This window comes from Macaca fascicularis, chromosome 2 (assembly GCF_037993035.2).
Source record: "Macaca fascicularis isolate 582-1 chromosome 2, T2T-MFA8v1.1".
NCBI classification, from domain to species: Eukaryota; Metazoa; Chordata; class Mammalia; order Primates; family Cercopithecidae; genus Macaca; species Macaca fascicularis.
In genome coordinates, this window is record NC_088376.1 from 103,119,197 (window position 1) to 103,142,613 (window position 23,417).

The 23,417-nt window shown below is 39.0% G+C and overlaps 1 long non-coding RNA gene across 6 annotated transcripts in view; it reads right to left on the bottom strand.

Annotated features, from left to right (window-relative positions):
- Positions 1–23,417, bottom strand: part of LOC102136286 (uncharacterized) — a 70,402-nt gene that overhangs the window by 32,251 nt on the left and 14,734 nt on the right. The window lies entirely within an intron of this gene.

Below are 23,417 nucleotides of genomic sequence, written 5' to 3' on the forward strand. Positions count from 1 at the left end.
TGATCTTCAACAACCAAGCTGTGAAGGACTGAGTAAATATATAGCAGCTTCAACCATTAAAGTATCTGTTCTTAAGGAATAAAAGATGCATTACACTTGATGAGGAAGCCACCATTTGCATAAAATAGTATGCTAACCACACATCATTCCTATCTATAAAAGTAACTCTTGCGAGGCTCTCAGAAAGACAATGTGTCTGACTAGACTGACTCCTCCACCATTAATCCAAATAAAATTTGTGTAGGATTATAGACCAAGATTGTCATACACATATCCACTCACAGCCTATCCTTTGCAGCATAAAACTGAAATGCAGAGCTTCTCAAGAGAAAAACGTTTGTAAGAATGAGTTTGAATTACATCTTTGGTTTGGAATTGAACCATTTGCTTGTTTGGCTTTCTCTCCTAAGCTGTATACTCAGAAAGGAAACAAAAAAGTTCAATACTGCCAGGAATATTTGCTGTTTGTCACAGATGAAACCTGATAGTAAGATATTTGAGGAGTGTGTGTGTGTGTGTGTGTGTGTGTGGTGTGTGTGTATATATATATATATATATTTTTTTTTTTTTTTTTTTTTTTTTTTTGAGACGGAGTCTCGTTCTGTCACCCAGGCTGGAGTGCAGTGGCGCAATCTCGGCTCATTGCAAGCTCCACCTCCTGGGTTCACACCATTCTCCTGCCTCAGCCTCCCGAGTAGCTAGGACTGCAAGCACCCACCACCACGTCCGGCTGTTTTTTTTGGTTGTATTTTTAGTAGAGACGGGGTTTCACCATGTTAGCCAGGATGGTCTTGATCTCCTGACCTCGAGATCCACCCGCCTCGGCCTCCCAAAGTGCTGGGATTACAGGCATGAGCCACTGGGCCCAGCCAAGGAGGATTTTTTTAAGGAACTCTATGGCCGGAAGTCAATTGGAAGCTAAAATTCAGGCTATGTATGCATTTTTTAAGGCCCCTCTGTTCTATTAAATCTTGCTTCTCCCATGGGAACATCTTAGTCAACTGAAATTCCTTTTCTAAAAGCCTTGCTAACTTTATATGCTCTGCCCCCTGTCCACTTTCTTCCTTGTTGGCGTGATTTTTGACTATTTGGATATTGAGCAAATGAAAAATTGTAAAGGTCTTTACAAATAGTAAAGGCTTTATTCAAATTGGCTTAGAGATGAATGAGTATACCTAAAATTCCTAGAAATATAGGAACTAAGCTAAATGCTTTTCAGGTTCACATGACTTAAGTAAATCTGTAACAAGACTTGCTTAATATTGTCAGTTTCATGAGAACTTTTGTGTCTTCTGAGCTGTCAACAATACTCATGTACCTAACTTTAGGGTTCTTGCTTTGTCATGACTGCCTGACATGCATGTGCTGTCAAAACGGATAATAGGAAAATAACTTGAGGTGACGGCAGCTTTGTCTCATGTCTTATGTAATTTTCATGAGTGTTCCAAGCATAATTGTTAAGAATGAGTGAATTAAAGAGATATAACTGAAATAAAAGTTTATATATGTACTTTTTAACAATCATTATATTTTAAAATATGTCTACTTTTAAAAGTGTCCCAAATTTCTTCAGTAGCCATACCCTTCGAATTTTTCTAAGTTAAATTTTAAATCTAGATCATTTCCAAGTAAGGTAAAACACTGAAACATTATTGCTGAACACAAGTTTTAAAGTATATATACTTCAGCATCTCATTAAGCCGCTTGCTCAAGGACACTTGCCTGACACCAGTTAAGCCGCTTGCTCAAGGACACTTGCCTGACACCAGCTGTCTCCACCAAAAAGCTAATGCCAACTCCTGCAACAAGCCCCATAACCAATGGTCCTTGTTTCAAAACAGCCTATGTGGGCTTCTCCTTTGTGTCTTTAAAAGCTTTCCCCTTTCCCCAAACCCCTTGGATGTACCTATGATCCATCATAGCATGTACATCTTGGATTGCAATCTCCTGCTATTCCCAAATAAACTCTCTGCTTTAGTAAGTCAGTCTCTATTGCTTATTTTATGCTGACAACTACCATTAGTGTGCCTGGCATAATAATGTTTGCTAAACATTAACAGCAAACAAGCTAACATTTAAACGGTCAGACACAGATCAGGAGTGGGAGATTAAAGAGAACAACATCAGTAGACCATGTGAAATCCTCTCCAGGCAGGCATTTCCTGGCCAGAATTCCTGACTTCCTCATCTTCCCACCCACAGCCATTCCCATCAGATGGCAAGAAATGTAAGACAGTAAAGACAGTCCAGCTACATCCGAGTTATGTGTATTGATCTTTCACAAAGGGTATTCTATTCACTGAAATTTTGATAAAACATTAAAGTACAGGAGACATTTGGTGTATTTCTTTAAAAATAACTTCTTACATGACAGCCGCTCTATTTTTCTCTGAGGGAAAGTACTTCCCATACACAATTAGCATTTTACAGAACAGTTGGCTGCGCGAGCCTTCTGTCTCTGCAGTGGAGTTGTAATTATGATAAAGTGCAGGTAAATGCAGTTGCATTTTAAATAGCTTTCTACGGGCTGAAAAAAACTTTAATATGCACTTCAAATATTGGAAACCTCAAAAAAGTTATCAGAAGTATCCAGTTTAGTAGAACCAAGTCCTAAAATAGTTTTTAAAAAATGTTTTATATCAAAGTTGTTATGTTTGGCAAAGATGAAAGATTTAAGGCAGTGTTTCTCAAACTTTAATGTGCAAACAACTTCTGATTCAGTAGGTCTGGGGTACAGCCTAAGATGCTGCACTTCTAACAAGCTCCCAGGTGATGCCAATGCTGCTGGCCACACTTTGAGCAGGAAGGTTCAACAGAGTTCCTCAAGGAATCCCCTGAGGGATGGAGGCCCAGTTGCCCACAGTGATAGCCTGTTTATTGATGCCTCTTTTGTGACTTTTCCTCCCTTCCTTCTTTCACTTCACCTGCCCTCAGTATTTTTCCTAGGATTACTTTCCAAATGAACAATTCGACTCAGTCTGCTTTGGGAGAAAAACCCAAACTAAGACCTCCCCTGCACTCCATGTGTGTGTTTGCACATCTTTCTCCTGCACTGGCCCAAGAGCTTCTTAAGGAACTGGGTTCCATTTTTCACACACAGAGACTGGCACAGAGCAGGTGCTTGAAATGAGTTTGGTTCACCTCCCGTGGCTGTGGTGGTCCTGGCTCTAGGCTGTGGTTACCTCTGTCCATGTGACTGAACTGCATGAAGATCATGCACAGCAGGGGAGCAGTCTCTCTCATGCCCATCCTGGGATTGGGGGTGAGGATCCCACAACACTGAAACGTGGGGGGAAATCACAACACCAAGATGAAGGATTCGGAGGCTCCGCCAACCTCTACTTTACCTTTACTCCTCGTTTAGAGAGGGTGACATAACCCCAGGTAGTAATGAGTGGTCCAGGAATCTGCTCCCCAGAGTCTGGTATAGGCCCACGTATTTCCAGACTTTCAGGACCCATAACGCCCAATGAAACACAGCATCAACTTTGGCTTAGTCGAGCTGTGCCATCTTAAATACCATCTCTGGGCTCAGTGAGAGGTAACACAGAGTCCATGAATACCACTGCCTTCTCCCGCCATCACTGGCAAACCAGGGGAGAGCTTGAAGTACTCATTTTTTCTATTGATTTCTCTGAACACAGCTCATACATGCAGTCATGATCCCTTTTTTCTCTGAGTGGATCCCTCCCCTTCATCCTTTGCCAACAAAAAGCCGGAACTTGAGGAACCCAAAGCTTAGAGCAGTAGTTTTTAAAGCAGAGTCTAGACTACACATGGGTTACAGAAGATGGTCAATTAGGCCGGGCGCTGTGGCTCACGCCTGTAACCCCAATACTTTGGGAGGCTGAGGCAGGTGGATCGAGGTCAGGAGTTCAAGACCAGCCTGGCCAACGTGGTAAAACCTCATCTCTCCTAAAAACACAAAAATTAGCTGGGGGTGGTGGTACACTCCTGTAGTCCCAGCTATTTGGGAGGCTGAGGCAGGAGAATTGCTTGAACCCAGGAGGCAAAGGTTGTTTCAGTAAGCCAAGATCGCGCCACTGCATTCCAGCCTGGGCGACAAAGCAAGACTCCATCTCAAAAAAAAAACAAAAAAACAAAAAAAAAACAAAAACGAAGAAGATGTTCAATTAGGAGCAAGTAAAAGAAAATATTAGATCTTTTATTTCTTTGTTTTAATCTGAAAGTAAGATGTACCAATATTTTAAAAATGTGGATAGCTGATAGTAGGTACATGCTAATAATTTATAAATAAATACACATATTTCAGGGGTAAATTGTCAAACAGTTTTTACTGATGGGTTGTGTGGCTTAAAAGATTTGAAGACCAGCTACCAGTTAGAAAACCTAGCAAGCTTCTGATGACTCACATTCCCCCTCCAGCTTGTCCCCATCCCTACCCCTGTAAGGGGCAGTGCTAATTCTTTAGACCTAATTCAATGTGTAAAGGGCAGATAGAAGGACAGAGGTGGGGAGGTAATCCAGACAGTTCCTAGCCATTGGTGACCCTCATAAGAGGATTAAGTCCTGGGATATGTTGTGCCATTCCTTTCGTGAAAACTGTCCATCTTGTGTCTTCCTTACTCTCCTCCCCAAGCCAGAGAAAGAACGTCTACTTACTATCCAGCTATTTTAACTCAAGTTCTAAAGGACAACAGCTTGTTACTGCCTAGCAATAAACCAATGGACTGCCTTGAGGTTTGAGCTTTTCAATCAAGTGTCTTTATGGCTCTTTGAAATGGGCCAAAGTCAAATCTTTCTGCTAACACAGGTAAGAGCCACGTGCCACTGTGAGGCAAGTGAATGAGGTAACAGACTCCTCCTCTATCCAGCTCTGCTTCTCTCCATGTTCATAGTGTTCAAAACCAGGCAGGCAGGCAGGGGCAGCAATTTACAAGCCCAGCAACCCAAGAATCTCTGTAAAGTCTACTTGTGCAGGAAAAGTGCTAGGAATGTCTGTACATCAGTTAATGATTAAGACTTTCCATGAATCCAGAGAGTCTGTACCCTGCCACAATTAGGGCAATTTGGCCTGCCCTTGGCACTTCCTAGATGGCTCCTTCAAGTGAACCAAGTTCTCAGCCTTGTACTGTTCAGGGAGGTTTGGGGAGACAGGGCTGAGAGGCTAAGAGCCTCAAGGCTGTGAAAGCCACCTTCTCTATATGCTATCTCACACGACAAGGAGCACTGCTGGCCTAGAGCCACGATGTGCCATAACCATGAAGCATTAGGTGGTGAGGTGACAGGATGATAAAGCATGTAACTGCTGTCCTCATTCAGTGAGCGCTGTGGTAATTACTTAATCAAAGATAAGAGGGCTACTTGTAGGCAGTGGTAGTAGTAAATGTTATCTACTGTACTTCTATCTTCAACATGCCCTTTCCTGTTTGCTAGTAATGACAATAATTTGCAATTTCAGAGCCTGTCCTTTCTGATTTATTATTCTCTACTATTTCATTCATTTCAGGACAAATCCACTGGGAAGTCAGGAAGACTTTTAAATACAGTCTTTAAAATGAGAAGGCAGGGCAAGCATGCTTTGCCTGATAAACATAGGCTATGTGTAAAGAATGCTCCACTGTGGACAGACTCTATGAATGAGCATTTTTACCCTATTTGTAATTTGGGTCTTTGTAGAGCCACCCTGGTGATGAATGGGATGTTCTTTTAGGTCTGCTGGGCTGAGATTCCTCTTTGTCTTTAAATGACTTTGTTATTCCCTTTCCTGTGTCCAAGCTCATCACTCTGAGCTGTTGAAATGCTGACTATCTGGATACAACAGCTTCTGCTAATGTCACTCAGCCAGACATCAGTTTGGTGCCCATCAATTGTTGAACTGTCTGATGACAAAGGAGTAAGTCACCCCTTTCGACTTGAAACAGTCAGGATTCTGCTTCCCTCGGCCTCCATTCTTCCTTGATTGCAGGGGAAGTAGACTTCTTGGCTAACACTAAAAAGGCAACTCTAAATGCAGTTGGAAAGTCTGTTCCAGGCATTGTCAGAGCTGCACTGTAATCCTACAGAAATTTTGGATCAGAGTTCCTGGCAGAGTTTCTGGCCAAATTTGCCCTCTAAGGGTCACAAACCTTTCAAGCTAGGACCTTTTTCAAGTCTGTGTCCTCCCACATTACTTTCAGTCTCTTGGAATACCTCCCTGTAATACTGAAAATCCTACACAATTCTTCAAGAATGCCCAGCTCAAATGTTACCTCTATGATGGTCCCAGGATAATCTTGGCATAACCCAGGTGATTGAGATGGGTAGGCTTCATGGCACTCAGAATCTTGGTTCAAACCTACACTGGTTCAAACCCCTATTTCTATCTGCGAAGCCCAAAGTCCTTCCAAAAAGCCTAGGAATTCATACTTAGAGATCAATGGTTTCTGGTCTTTGCTTCCTTATTGCAGCCTCTGTCTTGTACACACCAATCCAGACAGAAAACTCAAACCCTTCACCATTTCACTTAATACAACAATAACAAATAAAACAATAAACTTTCCCTAATAGTAGACCTCAATGAAGGGCAGATTGGTGGAGCTAGAAGCAGCAGAGGAGAGGAGGTACACATAGCATGTCTCAGTCTCTTTCTGATACTATGACAGAATACCTTAGACTGGGTAATTTATAATTAATAGAAATGTATTTCTCATAGTTCTGGAGGCTGGGAAGTCCAAGATCAAGGCATTAGCAGAGTCAGTAGCTGGTAAGGGCCCACTCTCTGCTTCCAAGATGGTACTTTCTCCCTGTGTCCTCACATGGCAGAAGGGTATGAAGGGACAAACAGACTCCCTCAAGCCATTTTATAAGGGCACTAATCCCATTCAGGAGGGCAGAGCCCTCACAACCCAACCACCTTCTAAAGGCCCGATTAATATTATTGCATTGGCAATTAAGTTTCCATATGAATTTTGGAGGGAGACAAACATTTAGACCATAGCATTCCACTCCTAGCCTCCCAAATTTATGTCATTCTCACATACAAAATACATTCATTCCATTTCAGCAGTCCCAGAAGTCTTAATTTTTTCCAGCACCAACTCAAAAGTCTCATCTAAATCAGATATGGGTGAGATACAATCCATTCTCAAGCATATTGCTCTCTAGCTGGGAACCTGTAAAATCAAACAAGCTATGGACTTCTAAAATACGACGGTGGACAGGCATAGGATAGACATTCCCATTCCAAAAGAGGAAAACAGGAAGGAAGAAAAGAGTAACTGGTCTCAAGTAAATCCAAATCCCAACAGGGAAAATAACATTAAATCTTAAGTCTCCAGAATAATCTTGAACTCCATGTCCCAACTCCTGGGCACACTGGAGTTGGGGCCCCAAGGCTCCAGGCAACGCCACACCCACACCTTTGCTGCAGCCCACACCACAGCTCTCACACATTAGAGTCTCATGCCCACAGCTCTCCCAGACTGGAACAGCACACTGGTGACTCTATAATTCTGGGGTTTCAGGGGTGGCCCTGCTTCCCTGACAGCAAAAAGCATCTCCCTAGTGGAGCTATCTGTCATAGTCACATCCCTGTGGCAGTTCTCTGCCTGAGACCCTTGGCTCTTCAGGGCATCCTTTAAAATCCAGGTGTAGGCAGCCATGTGCCCACAACTCATACCCTCCGCGTACCTACATAGTTAGCACCACATAGACATCTGTGCTTTCCAGAGAGGTGGCCTGAGGCACACCCAGGCCCACTGTAGCCATACCTCGGGGGACCAAGGAGTGTTGCAACTGAATGTGGGGAGAGGAGGCCTGAGGCAGCACTGAGCAGCAAACCCCAAAGTCCCACTCCTCTTCAACATTTCTAACATTTCATATAATCTTGTTCTCTAACCACCTCCCAACCCAGGCCCAGGGCAAGAGTGAGGCTGAAAGCAGGTGTGGGAATTGGAGGCAGACTCAGGACCAAGCAGAAAGAAGAGGGGGGAGAAAAGAAGAGTGTGAAAAGGCCCCAGGTTTCCTCCCAGGACTGCAGGATCAGTGAGCTCCTTAACTAAAAGAGTAGAATAGATTCGGGGAAGAGTAATTACTTTCTTTTGCTCTGAAGTTTGCTGAATAATGTTGCTTGAACTGATTTTGGAATCTCCATACTTTTTAATTAGCTACCTTAAAGATACCTAAAATTATCATCCTGAGTAATTAAAAGAGGTCATGGACTGGTTGTGCCATTTCTGCCACTATTTGTATCTTAGCATCCCAGCTATACAACATGGTGACTGAGTTTATGGTTAACGATGTATAATTTTATAACATCCCAGCTCAAGCATAAAGACAAATCTCATTCCATATGTTTTTTCTGCTAATGGGTCAGTGATATCCCCATAGTTAATTACAGAATTATACAGAAAATAATTTGTTTACTTTGAAAAGTCAGATTTGGTTTTTGTAACTGGGTAGCTTTGATAAATCCACAACTGTTTGTAACAGGGTGAAGGTCTTCACTCTTTATCACCTATAAGAAAAAGCCACATGAAATCCCTTTCTGCAGTTAACCATAAAAAATTCTGTTGAAGATATTGTCTGTTATATTGCTTGGGGTCCTTTATTTATTTTGGAATTATACTCCAAAAAGCAATGTCATTGCCCTACAAACTCATTATACTGATAGCTCCACAAATTCTCTTGTTTCTATTAAGGAGTGTTATTATTTTAAAAGCCTAAAATTCACAATTAGGTAAGAAAAAGAAATAAGAGGCATCCAAATAGGAAAAAAGGAATTATCAAGTCAAATTATCTCTCTTCACTGACAATATGATTTTATATCTAGAAAACCCTAAAGACTCTACCAAAAGGTTCCTAGACCTGACAAACTACTTCAGCAACATTTCAGTATACAAAATCAATGTACAAAAATCAGTAGCATTGCTATATATCATTAATGTTCAAGCTGAGAGCCAAATCAAGAACACAATGCCATTTATAATAGCCACACCAAAAAACAAAAAACCTAACTAAGGCGGTAAAGATCTCTACAAGGAGAACTACAAAACACTGCTGAAAGAAATCAGAGACAACACAAACAAATGGAAAAATATTCCATGCTCATGGATTAGAAGAATGCACATTGCTAAAATGTCCATGCTGCCCAAAGCAATCTATAGATTTAATGCTATTCCTATCAAATTGCCAACGTCATTTTTTTCAAATAATTAGAAAAAAACTACGCTAAAATTCATACAGAACCAAAAAGAACCCAAAATAGTCTGTTTTCTTACCCTGTCTCCATAAAGTACTCATTTCTAAAGGCTGATTGGCTTTATTTACATAATTGTCCTCCTTTCCTTCTCTTACTCAAAGATGTTTTTGATGAAGAATAGCTTCCTTTCCATGTTTTTTAACTCAAAGGGAAGTTCCAATGCATTTCCTTCTTGCTGATGGCTTATTGCCTCCAGTGTAACAAAAACAAAAATGATTTGAGATTCTCCTTGGTCTCATGAGTATCTGGAACTAGCTTCCTCCTCTACTTTGGCTCTAACCCCCTCATCCTGACATCATGATGTCACTGAGCACAACTATGAGGTTGTCAGGCCACTGTGTTCAACTGTCCTCTGCTGGTGACTGCCCCTCCTAAACCCAATCTCTAGGATGCACACTTTCTTCCCTTGGCTTCCAAGAAACCACCATCTCTGGGCTTTCTTCCTGTCTCAGTGATCACACTGGCAGTGGCTGGGCAGAGAAGGAGCCAGCAAAGGACTTGGAAATTGTGTGACCAATGATATGAAAGGACACCAAGAGAGGGTCCTGTCATAGAAGCCGAGAGAAAAGAGTTCACTTTGTCAAACACTGTGGAAAGGGTCCAGTAAAATAATGACAGTGAAATGACACTGGATTGACAATATGGAGATCAAGCCAACTTGGTCAAGAATGAGCTCTGGGTAGCAGTGGAGATAAAAGCCTGTTTGGTGGGGTGGAGGAAACGTGGGTCACAAGCACTGTCTAGAGACAGTGACTATAGACAATTCTTTGGAAGAAGAACAGAGAAATGGGTCCTGGAAAGGAAAGGATATAAGGTTAAGGGAAGTTGTTGCTTTTGTTAAGATGCAAGATTCCAGAAAATATCCGCATCCTGATGGAAGTAATACTATATAGAGAGGGACATGATAAATGCAGGAAGGAGAGGTGACACTTAACGGGAGTAACATCTGTGAGAGGGCAAAAGAGGAAAATAGGGACACTTTGTCCACTGCAACAAGTAACAAAGCAGAGAGTGGGGGTACAAATGCGGGGAGATTTGGTGGCTGGATGATGTTTGTTCCTATCTGATTGTTTCTATTTTCTCAACAAAGTATGGGCAAGGTCATCAGCTGAGAGTAAACATAGGGGAGAAAGCTGGGTTTTGAAGTGAGAGATGTATGAAATCATCATTGTGGAGAGTAAGAAAAAGGACATCCTAGGAAGTGCAGTAAGAAGTACGGCACTGACTTCCCATTTGAGATTTGTGGTCCCGAATTTAAAATGAGGCTAGATAATAATGGAAATATTGCGTGTAAAGCACTTAACCCTGATCTGGTACATAGTGCATACTCACTAAATGCAAGCTATTACGGTTCTGCCACATGAATATTTATTGTTTGTTTGCTTAGATGAGATTCAATCCTTTCAAAAAAAAGAGGCTAAATCTTGGATGAGGTTCTTTCACCAGCATCGTAAATTCATTATGTACGGAAATTGTTTCCAATAAAATAAGAAGATTAAATTTAAAAGTCTTGAAAATGTAGACCCAATGGCCTAAGAAACTAACAAAACATGAAGTACATATCAATTAAATAAAATTCTATGAGGACGTAGCACCATGGGTTTACATCTCAACATAGCTGTTATCAGAGCTTTCCACAGCCTTGTAATATAAGGGCATGGTTGGTGTGGAATTACATACCATGATGGGAAGACTGTGGGTATATTGTATACAAAAAAACATGGCTCAGTTAAAAGAGCAATAGAATCAATAAAGTAGCTCTTATATTAAAGTGAGCTAAGAAAAGAATTCAAATAAACTATTATTACATTCCGAATATCAGCATAAACTGAAGACTTGGAAAGGTCACTGCTCTACCCCCAAAATGAGAAGCAAAAACTTCTGTGTCATCTCATTTCCCGAAATTGTATGAGATAATATAAAATGCAGCCTTAATTCCCACACTGTGGTCCTTGGCCCTTCCCTCACTGGGGAAAAAACAAAACAGGGGGTGGGGTGTCCTTGGAGAACAGAACCAGGTAATCAATTAAAATCAAATGCTTTTGTGCATTCATTGAGATGACCACAGAGCTTGTGTCATTTAATTTGTCAGTGTATTGGGGGAGGGATGGATCAGTCTCTTCGCAATATATATATAATGGTGCTTCATGTCTGTAATTATTACAGAAAAGTCTCAACAAAATGAGAAAAGTCTCAACAAAATAGTTAACTGGCTATTGACTACAACGTCTGCTTTTCTTTCCCACACTGACTGTCACGGGGTCTCACCTCCACATGAAAGATGCAAGGTCTCCATTCCCCTTCTGAGAATCTCAAGGCCCCTCCAACCTTATTAACTCAATGGCAACTCTTGAAAATGACCGTGGTTGTATTAGTGTTTTAAAAGCTGTCATTTTAAGCTGGGCACTGTAGCTCACGCATGTAACCCCAACACTTTGGGAGGCCAAGGTGGGAGGATCACTTGAAGCCAGGAGTCCAAGACCAGCCTGGGCAACATGTAGAGACCCTATCTCTACAAAAAAATTAAAAATTAGCCAAGCATGGCAGCACGCTCCTGTAGTCCCAAGCTACTTGGAAGGCTGAGGCAAGATGATTGCTTGAGCCCAGGATCCTAAGGCTACAGTGAGCTATGATTACACTACTGCACTCCAGCCTGGGTGACAGAGCAAAACCCTGTCTCTAAAAACAAAAAATGAAATTAAAAAAGAAACCTGTCATTTTGATGTGCAAGGAACGGGAAAATTTCTCTCCTTTGTTCCTCCAAAACAGAAGAATCCTCATATTTAAATTCTTACATATTAAATTCTGAATCTTTTACTTACAATTATACTAACATGGCTACTTATGATCAGTTATCCTAGCATTTCTAGGCTAACAAGATTATTTTAACACATGGCTGATTTATCAAGATAAGGTATCAAAATAAAAGTAAAAACAAAATTTAATATGTTGTAGTGAATAACTGAAACTGGGTTTTAGCCCTTTTGTTTACTTCTTCTAACAGTTTGATTGAGATAATTCACATACTATATAATTTACCCATTTTAAGTGTAGAATTCAATAATTTTTAGCATATTCAGAGAGCTATATAACCATCACAACCAATTTGAGAACATTCTTATCACCCTCAAAATACTACATACCATTAGCAGTCATTCCCCATTTCCCTGAAATGCATCCCCAGCCCTACGCAACCACTAATGTATCCTCTGTCTCTATATATTGGACTATTCTGGACAATTCATATAAATGGAATCATACAATATGTAATCTTTTGAGAGTGGATTCTTTCACACTTAGTATAGTGTTTTTCAAAGGTCATTCATGTTGTAGTATGCATCAGTTCTTCATCCCTTTTTATGGATGAATAATTTCATTGCATGTACATAGTACATTTACTTTATCCAAAATGATGGATGTTTGGGTCATTTCCATTTTTTGGCTATTATAAATAATGCTATTATAAACACTCATATACAAGTTTTTGTGAGCACCAAGGTTTTCATTTCTAATGGGTGATGGGTCATATGATAAATCTGTTTAACCTTTTGAGGGTCTGAAAGATGGTCTTCTAAAGTGGCTACAGCATTTTACATTCCCACCTGCAGCATATGAATGTTTCACTTTTTCCACATCCTCATCAACACTTGTTATTTTTTCTGTCCGACTGTAGCCACCCTACTGGGTGTGAAGTGGCACATCGTTGTGATTTTAATTTGTATTTCCCTGAGAGCTAATGATGAGCATCTTTTCATGTGCTTGTTGGTTATTGTATATCTTCTTCGGAGAAATGACTGTTCAAATATTTTGCCTATTTTTTAATTGGCCTATTTTTTACTACTGACCTGTAAGAGTTCTTTATGTATACTAGATACAACTCTGTTATCAGATATGTGATTTGCAGATATTTCTTCATGTTCCATGGGTTCTTTTTTTCTTGATATGCTTTGAAGCATAAAATTTTTAATTTTAATATATAATTATCTACTTTTTTAGTTTATTGATTGTACTTTGGTGAAATATGTAAGGAACCACTGCCTATTCTAAGGTCATGAAGATTTATGCCTACGTTTTTTCCCTCCTTTTTTTTTGAGACAGAGTTTCACTCAGTTGCCTAGGCTGGAGTGCAATGGCGCTATCTCGGCTCACTACAACCTCCGCCTCCCTGTTTCAAGCCATTCTCCGGCCTCAGCCTCCCAAGTAGCTGGGACTACAGGCATGTGCCACCATGCCTGGCTAATGTTGGTATTTTTAGTAGAGACAGGGTTTCATCATGTTGGCCAGGCTTGTCTCGAACTCCTGACCTCAAGTGATCCACCTGCCTTGGCCTCCTAAAGTTCTGGGATTACAGGCATGAGCCATCTATGCCTATGTTTTTTCTAAGAGTTTTATAGTTTTAGCTCTTACATTTAGGTCTATGATTCATTTGAATTATTTTTTTGCATATGGTGTGAGATAGTGTTTCAACTTCATTCTTTTGCATGTTAATTTCCAACTGAGCACCACTGGTTGAAAAGACTGTTCTTTCCCCTTTTGAATCCTCTTGTCATTCCTGTCCAAAGTCAAATAAGGGTTTACTTCTGGACCCTTAGTTCTATTCCATTGACCTAGATGTCTATCCTTATTTCAGTACCACATTCTTGACTAATGTAGCTTTGTAGTAAGTTTTGAAATCAGGATGTATGAATACAACAACTTTGCTCTTCTTTTGGTTATTTTAGATCTCTTACATTTCCATATAAATTTTAGAATCAGCTTGTCAGTTCTGCAAAGAAGCTAACTGGGATTTTGATAAGGATTGTGATGAACCTGTAGTTCAATTTTGGCAGCATTGCCATCTTAACAATAGTAAGTCTTCTAATCCCTGATCATGAGATGCATTTCCATTTATTTATGTGATACATTTATTTGATTACTTTCAAGAATGTTTTATAGTTTTATAAGTTTTACAATTATTCTGCTAAATTTACTCCTAAGTATTTGTTATTCTGATGCTATTGTAAACTATGTCTTTTTTGTCATATTTGCTTTTAGCACTATTAAATACATTAGAAAGCTTTCCATCTTTTTCTATGCTTTAGAACATTTTATTTAATGTACAATCCTTAGTGTTTGGTAAATGTGACTGTAAAACTATTTGGGCCAGGTGCCTTTCTTAGGAAGAATATTTTTCTACCTTCTACCTTGTAAATTAATTATAGGTGTTTATAGAAAATCATCCTTTGCATTTCGATTCTTAAATTTATTCCTATAAAGAATTATAATTTTTAAAAAGTCGTTTGTATCTATAAGTATGTCTCTTTCTTATTATCAAGGTTATATTTACAAACCTTCTCTTTTTTCCTGATCACAATTGTCAAAAGTTTGTCTATTTCAACAGCATTTTAAAAGAACAAAATTTGCTTTTTTAACTTATCAATAAATTATATTGATTACTTTTTTTCATAACTTTAATGTTTGCTTTTCTCTTTATTATTTTATTTTTTCCACATTCTTTGGATTTACCTTGTTCTTTTTCTAGTTTTTACATTGAAAATATAGTCCATTTATTTTTCATGTTTTCTCATAAGTACATGTAATCCTACAAATTTTCCCCTAATGCTGCTTTGGCTGCATCCCTACGTTTTGATATGCAGCCCTTTCATTTTTAAACTAAATTCTTAATATGGTTTATTATTTCAATTTTGATTTGCCATTTAATCTAATAATTACTTAGAAGTTGTTATACTCACATTTCCCATTTAATCTAATAATTACTTAGAAGTTGTTATACTCACATTTCTTTATCATATTTGCTTTTAGCATTATTTTCCATCTTTTACTATGCTTTGAAACATTTTACATAATGAAGAATCCTTGATGTTTGAAAAACTTGACTATAAAACAATTTGGTGAGGTTCCTTTCTTCAGATGGAATATTTTTTAAATTTTAAATTTTTAAATTTTCCAAGTAAATATTTTCTTGTAGTTATCTTTTTTATTTATTTATTTTCCCTTTTTTTTTTTGACAGTCTTGCTCTGTCGCCCAGGCTGGAGTGTAGCAGTGTGATCTCAGCTCACTGCAACCTCCACCTCCCGGATTCAAGCAATTCTTCTGCCTCAGCCTCCCAAGTAGCTAGGAACACAGGCGTGCACCACCGCGCCTGGTTACTTTTTATATTTTTAGTAGAAATGGGGTCTCACCATGTTGTCAAGCTGGTCTTGAACTCCTGACCTCAAGTGATCCAACCACCTTGGCCTCCCAAAGTGCTGGGATTATAGGTGTGAGCCACCACCTCCAGCCTCTCTGTAGCTACCTTTTAAAATTAATAACTAATTTATTAAATTCTGGTGAGAGACTATGTTCTATACAATTTCTATATTTCAAATTTTGTGGAAGATTCTCTTTATAAAATAATTTTGTCATGGTTGTTTGAAAACAGCTGGTATGTTTTGCATTGGGTACAAAGTTTTACATATGCCTATTGGAACAAACATGTTCACTGTATTATTTTTTATATCTGTATGTTAATTTTTGTTTACTATATCTGTCCGTTTCTGAAACAGGTGTTATTATACCCCATGGTAAATACAAATTCCTTTATTTCTCCCCATTTTGTTTTATGTGTAACAACTCTGCTGAGTTGTTAGGAATAAAAAAGGTTATAAGGCATATTCTTGGGGTAGCATGACTTTAATCTATATGAATTATTTTTCTTTGTTCTATTTAATGTCATTTTCCTTGAATTCATTTTTTCTGATAATAATATTGTTACACCCTCCTTTACAATAGCAGTTGCTTGGCATAAATTTTTCAATCCCTCTTTCGATCATGCTGTTATTTGGCTTTAGCATGTCTTATAAACAGCAGTGAGGTGAAGTTCTGAGACAGTTTTAACATAAAACAAAGGTTGCCTTTTAATACAAAATATATAACACATGTACATTTTTTGTGGTTACTGCCAATTGTAAACTTTTAACTTCTTTATTATAATTTAATATTTTTAATTTACTATGGTTTATGGTTGCTCTTTTTTCTTCTTCATGCCTTTTGTTGGGTTAGAAAATACATATTTCTATTCTTCTATAAATTACCAGTAACGTATTTCACCCTTATATGAAAGCTGTCAGAATCAAAATGGAGTCACTCATATTAAAAACCTTGAGAAACAGAGCCAGGGAAAGCCATGAAGCAGGGGTAGCAGGGGTCTCATATACAAATGCCTGATAATAAGAACTATCACAAAAGACTCCAAAAACCACACCCTTACACAACAGCCATCACAACCTTACACACACACACACAAATGCTTTTGAAAGGGCATCTGCCCAGCAACTGCCTCTCCAACTTCTGACTGGTGCCACCCTTGTAACTAATTTTTGTAGCCAAAGATCTCAAAACAATTTAACTCAAAACAATTATATAATCTTTCTCATTTTTCCATTAAAAACCTTTGTCTTCCTTTACCTCCCTGAATATGCACATACTTTACCACAGTATGTGAATTCCCTTGCAATGCTCCTTCCAGATAAATATCACTGTATTTTAGAGAGCCTCTCTCTGGCTGTTATTTCGGTTGACACTCATTACATAACAATATGATTTAGATACAACCACAATTTTTACTGATTTCTTTATATACCTATATTTCCTTTATCCCTTGTCTTCATCTTCCTTGGATTTATATTTTATTTTCCTGGAGTTGTCTGTGGAAGTAAACTTTCTGACTTGTTGCATATTTTGAAAATGCCTTTATTTGCCTTTTTTCTTATACATTCGTTTGCCTGGATATAGAATTTTGGATTCACAATCATCTTCCTTCAGAATTTTGAAGCTATTATACCATAATCTTCAATAATCCAGTGGTGTCAGTGTTTAGGAATGCAGTTTCCCCCACTGATTGATCTCCACCTGTGTTCTTCTTCAAGAGGACAGAAATGTCTGATTTACTGATGGCACATGAATAAAAGCAGTTGTCCAGCACTGAATTTATTCCTTCCAAAAATATATCTTTTCTGACATTATTAGAGATAGTTTTATGGTGAAGATGTTTAGCTTGCCCTCTTAGGTCAACCACCATCTCTTCTCTTTAAAGATACTATCAGCCTTCATTATCACCAAACTTTTAATGACCTACCATGATTATACTTTTGACCTATGCAAACATTCATAACAGTTTTGTTGTAACAGAATTCTACTCTGTTTAATGTTATAAATACAAGGATTAAATCCTTCTTACATTACAATGTTCTAAGTATTTCATTTATATCACACAATCCTAATATAAAACATAAATACAACAATCAAGTCTCATGAGAATATGTTGAGATTTTTACTGGCATTTTCTAACTAACCTGGATACCACAGTGTCCAAAAGGTCTGGATACATAAGCAGTATATTTATTGTACTTTCTCAGAATAAAAAATTAGACCTTTGCTTTAAACTCTGAGGTACTTCACCTGAAAAGTTTTCTGGAGATTGTAGAAAATCTTAAGGACCATATTATTTTTAAATACAATCAATATACTTTTTAAAATGAAATTATTCCTTTATGTCTTGACTTGTCAGATATCCAATGTATCTACTATGTGCCTGAGCTCTGTGAATCATTCAGGTATACTTATCAAATCTCTGCTATCTAGAGAGTTTCAGTTGTAGTCATTATGACATTTAGCATCAGAAGCACTAGATTCGTGTCTCAGCCCAACTACTTGCTACCACCCTTGTGAGCCTCAATAAGATTCTTAATCCCTCTCAGTTTCAGCTTCCTTTTCTGTAAAATTTAAATCATAACATGTGCCTTGTTTACATGCACTATATAAAATAATATATATTATATATATTTTATATATTATTATATATTATTTATTATATATTTATTATATTATATTTAGTATATATAATGTTATACATTATATATTATATAATAAATAATATATAAATATGTTATATATAATAAATATATATAATATATATATAAGCACTATGAAGACTTTTAGCCAAAATTACTGTATCCAAAATTATTGTATGTTTGGATAACACCATCAGCGGTCTTAAGTGTCAGAAGCTGAAATTTATGAACAGTTTTGGGGAAAATGATTGCTTCTGTTTGGGGGCCATTATGTTGCCAGGTCAACCATCACGTTTCCACATACATATAATTGGAACCCAATTTATTTCTGAAACTAGAATCTGGAAAGGCTGTTACTTATCATTTGAGAAAAGGCAACTCATGTTCAAGACAATAAAGCTCAATGAGCCTTTCCACGTCACAGACCACTCCAGTTAAGCTGAAAATCTGGACACCAGTCATCATAAACAAAGGAAGAGACAGGAGAGACTCCAAGGAAATACATCCCCACAGCTTATCAAATGTTGTAAATAAAATAAAACCTAAAGTAGCAAAAACACCTATTTTTTAACAGTATTTTGCTATTTCAAAAAAAAAGCTTTCATGTGCATTATTTCATTTGATCTTCCTGGCAGGTAGGTTTAGCAAATGTTATTTTTTTCACAAATTACAGGTGAAACTGAGTTTCAGAGAAGTGATGTTACATTTCTGAAGTCACATACCTGGTAGGCAGAGCTGGCCATAGGCCTTTGATTACTAGTATTAATCTGCTCTCAGAGAAGCTGTCATAAAGGACCTCTGCTAACCAACTGCCTGAACTAATCAACATCCTCCATTCCTTGTGTAGAACATCACCTGCCCCATGTGCTGCTGCCTCATTTGGCCCTTATATCACTGTGAAATATACACTTACCAGGAGTCCGTTGTGTTTGCTCCCAAAGATTGTTTGTTTGTTTGTTTGTTTTGAGACAGAATTTCGGTCTTGTCACCCAGGCTGGAGTGCAATGGCACAATCTCGGCTCACTGCAGTCTCCGCCTCCTGGGTTCAAGCGATTCTCCTGCCTCAGCCTCCTGAGTAGCTGGGATTACAGGTGCCTGCCACCACACCTAGCTAATTTTTGTATTTTTAGTAGAAACGGGGTTTCACCATGTTGGTCAGGCTGGTCTCGAACTCCTGACCTCAAGTGATCCACCCACCTTGGTCTCCCAAAGTGCTGGGATTACAGGCATGAGCCACCGCACCTGGCCCCAAAGATGTTAATGCTAGTTTTACAGCCGATTGTAACTGCATATTAAAAGATAATGAAACTGATTAAATGAATGAAAAAAAAAGATAGTTGTCACTTCTAGGACACATAAATTGACTACTTTGGAAAAATAAATAAAAGCAAATTGCTAAAGAGGACTGTGGTCAAATAAGATGCAAATTAGATAAATATAAATATTGGTGAAAAATAATCATAAAAATCTAAGTGGATTTTGCCATGATTGCTTAAAAATATCATTAGGTTCTCATTTTATTTTAAATAAAAACAAGACACTGTATCAAATATATTATAGCTAGAATTTATAAAAAAGAGACACTAGAACTCTAATTACTAAGTAATCAAAAGAAAACTTAGCCCAACATCAAAAGGTGAACAGGTTACACATTTTAATAAAATATAAAACATAAGATATCAATCATTTTATGAATCTTTGCATTAACTGACTTTTCAATTAATCGTTAATAGAACATGTTTCAGCTCATTTGTGTTATAGCTTATTCAGTCCCGCTGCCCCACTCTGGCCCATGATGGCTCCTGGGCTGGCCTGGCCCCACCACCACTTCCCATCACATGGGACAGCCACCCAGCACTGGCATAGGGTGGGAGGGATACAGTGTTACAACTCCTTTCACATCCGGGCAGGCTCTGGGTTCATGTCCTGTGTCCAAGAGGAATGAGGTTATGCAGACAACCAGAGAGTGAGCAAGGTGGAGCAGAGTTTTACTGAGTGACAAAACAGCTGCTGACACCAGAGGGGACCTGAAGTGGGTAGCCCCTACCCAAAGGCAGGTAGTTCCAACATGTCGCTGAGTCTGGTGTTTTTATGGGCTCAGAATAGGGGAGTGTGTGCTGATTGGCCCATGGGCTGGCCTGGAAAAAACACCATTCAATTAGCTAAATTCAATTAGTATCAAGAAAGTTCTCACTTCGGGTTGTGGACCCTACCTGGAACTGGCAGCCCAGTTTTCAGGTTCTAAGCAGTCTTTGCCTTTAAGGGAGGAGACCACCCCTCATCTTGTCTTATGCTCAATTTCTGCCTCCAAAGAAATAAGTAAAAACTAAAAGGCAGAAATGAAATCCACAAGCAGACAGCCCGTGCCACACCCTGGGCCTGGTAGTTAAAGATCGACCCCTGACCTAATCAGTAATATTATCTATAGATTACAGACATTGTATAGAAAAGCACTGTGAAAATCCCTATCCCGTTCTGTTCCGTTCTAATTACCAGTGCATGCAGTCCCCAGTCACATACCCCCTGCTTGCTCAATGGATCAAGACCTTCTCATGTGGACCCCCTTAGAGTTGTGAGTCCTTAAAAGGGACAGGAATTGCTCACTCAGGGAGCTTGGTTGTTGAAGACGTGAGTCTTGCCGGAGCTCCCAGCCGAATAAAGCCCTTCCTTCTTTAACTCGGTGTTGGAGGGGTTTTGTCTGCGATTTGTCCTGCTACACTTTGAACGTCAGGCTTCACCGAGGACCTGCCCCTGTCTGCCTAGGAATTTGGCTGTCTCTTGCTGCTATCAGTAGGAGATAACCAGGAGAATGCAACCCTCTTGGGAATCTTTGATAATCTTAGATAGGGAACAGGATATTCCAGAGTTACATGGGATGAGACTTGAATCCATTTGTTTTCTTTTCTTTTTTGTTTGAGACAGGGTGGTGCTGTGTTGCCAGACTGGAGTGCAGTAGTATAATCACAGCTCCTCTCGGGCTCAAACAATCCTCCTGCCTCAGCCTCCTGAGTAGCTGGGATTAGAGGCATGTGACCCACCACAGCTGGCTGACGTTTTTACTTCTTATGGAATCAGAAGTCTCACTTTGTTGCCCAGGCTGATCTCCAACTCCTGGGCTGACGCAATCCTCATGCCTTGGCCTCCCAAAGTGCTGGGATTACAGGCATGAGCCACCGTTCCTGGTGGAATCCATTTATTAACAGAAGGAGAAAATGGAGAGACAATCCCAGAAGACACAGTACTTGGGTATGTCCAGATTACATGTTTATGAAAATGAACAGACTCTCCCTGTGTTTATTCAAAGGCAAATTAGGACAAAGCCTACACAAACATTCATATTGTGCCTCCCTTAGAATTAAAGCAAAGTTTCCAAATTTAATTGTGCAAGGCCTTGACTATGCTGAAGTGTTTATCTGTAAAAATACGGTAATAAAAAAGAGCTTATATGTCTGTGAACATATGAATTTAACGAGAATATTCTCTTCAGTTAGTCATTTTCATTCCAGAGCTTTTAAAATTGAGTATCATCATTATTACTCAGTGTAATTGTGATAAGTTAATATTAAAATTCCACTGAGGAAAAAAAATGCAAAATGCTTATGTATTTAGGTTTCTTTGATCATGGGCTTTGAGTTTTTTCATAATTTCATTTAAATGTGATATGATTCATTTAATTTAACTTAATTTATTTCTTTATTCTCTGCCTCATTCCAGAATAGATATAAGTCTACTTACAAAAACAAGGAGAAGAGAAAACTAGACACTTACAAAGAGATGTGTAAAGTTAAAAAGAGAACGGTTTCTCAGGAGTAATACAATTGTTCTTACATCGAAAAGCAGTTAGGCATTTCTCTGAGTATCCTTATAAATAGACACGATATAAAAACACACATCCTTGACAACATTCCCAAGAGACAGACGACAATGAGTGTCATTTGTGCTGTTTCCCTCCCTGTCTCTCAGCCTGGGCTGTTGACAGCTCAGACTGATGATATCACATTGTCATGCTGATTGCATGACAATTCAGCAAGACCAGTTCTCAGGCGGACAAGGGGTAGCAGAGGCTAATTGAAATGCAGTACACATTCTCAGTTTCTCTGTGGATCTGATTTGATCCAGGGGCAAACTATAAACTGCCTGGAGCGATATCCCCTGTATACTGTTTCAATCAAACTATGGACAAATATAGGGCGGCAGTAGTACTGCTGGGATAACGACACTATAAACCAAAAATAAAATGTGAATGCCCCACAATCATTTGAACAGACTTCCTATAATCTGAAAGACTGGTTCAGGCCATGATTCGGGGGGTGGGCAGGGGATCAGACATGCCTCATTATGTCCTCCTCCCTTTTGAATTCAGGAAAAGCCAACCAGCATTTAACATTAACAGGACCTTAAGTCTGATAAACATTTATAATTTATTCTCTCTGAAGCCTGCTACCTGGAAGCTTCATCTGCATGATAAAACTTTAGTCTCCACAACCTCTTATCTTAACCCAGATATTCCTTTCTATTGACAATAACTTTTTCAACCAATTGCCAACCCAAAAAATTTTTACCTATAACTTAAAAGCCCCACCCCCATTCCACATCCCACCTCCACTCCAAGTTGCCCTGCCTTTCTGGACCAAACCATCATACATCTTAAATGTATGTGACTGATGTCTCATATCTCCCTAAGATGTATAAAACCAAGCTGCACCCCGACCACTTTGGGCACATGTTCTCATGATCTCCTGAAAGCTGAATCATGGGCCATGGCCACTCATATTTGGCTCAGTTTAAATCTCTTGAAATATTTTATAGAGTTTGACTCTTTTTGTCACAACACCATAGGTTCAAATGCCTAACTTTGCAAATGGGTAGTGACTAAATCCAGGAAGGTCCCTGCTGTCAAGCATTCACCTCTTACTTGCTGGTTCATGCAGGGGTCTAGAAGGCCCAAAGAGAGGAGTCTGGTGTTGGGGAGGTTGAGCAATAGCTATTTCCCAATCAGGATGAAATTATTATTATTATTATTTTTTTTTTTTTTTGAGATGGAGCCTTGCTCTGTTGCCCAGGCTGGAGTGCAGTGGCACAATCTCAGCTCACTGCAAGCTCCGCCTCCCGGGTCCACGCCATTCTCCTGCCTCAGCCTCCAGAGTAGCTGGGACTACAGGCACCCACCACCATGCCCGGCTAATTTTCTGTATTTTTAGTAAAGACGGGGTTTCACCGTGTTAGCCAGGATGGTCTCGATTTCCAGAGCTTGTGATCCACCCGCCTCAGCCTCCCAAAGTGCTGGGATTACAGGTGTGAGTCACCGCGCCCAGCCAAAATTATTTTAATAATATAACAGCTAGTATGGACACAGTCATATATGCCAGCTGATGTCAACTCT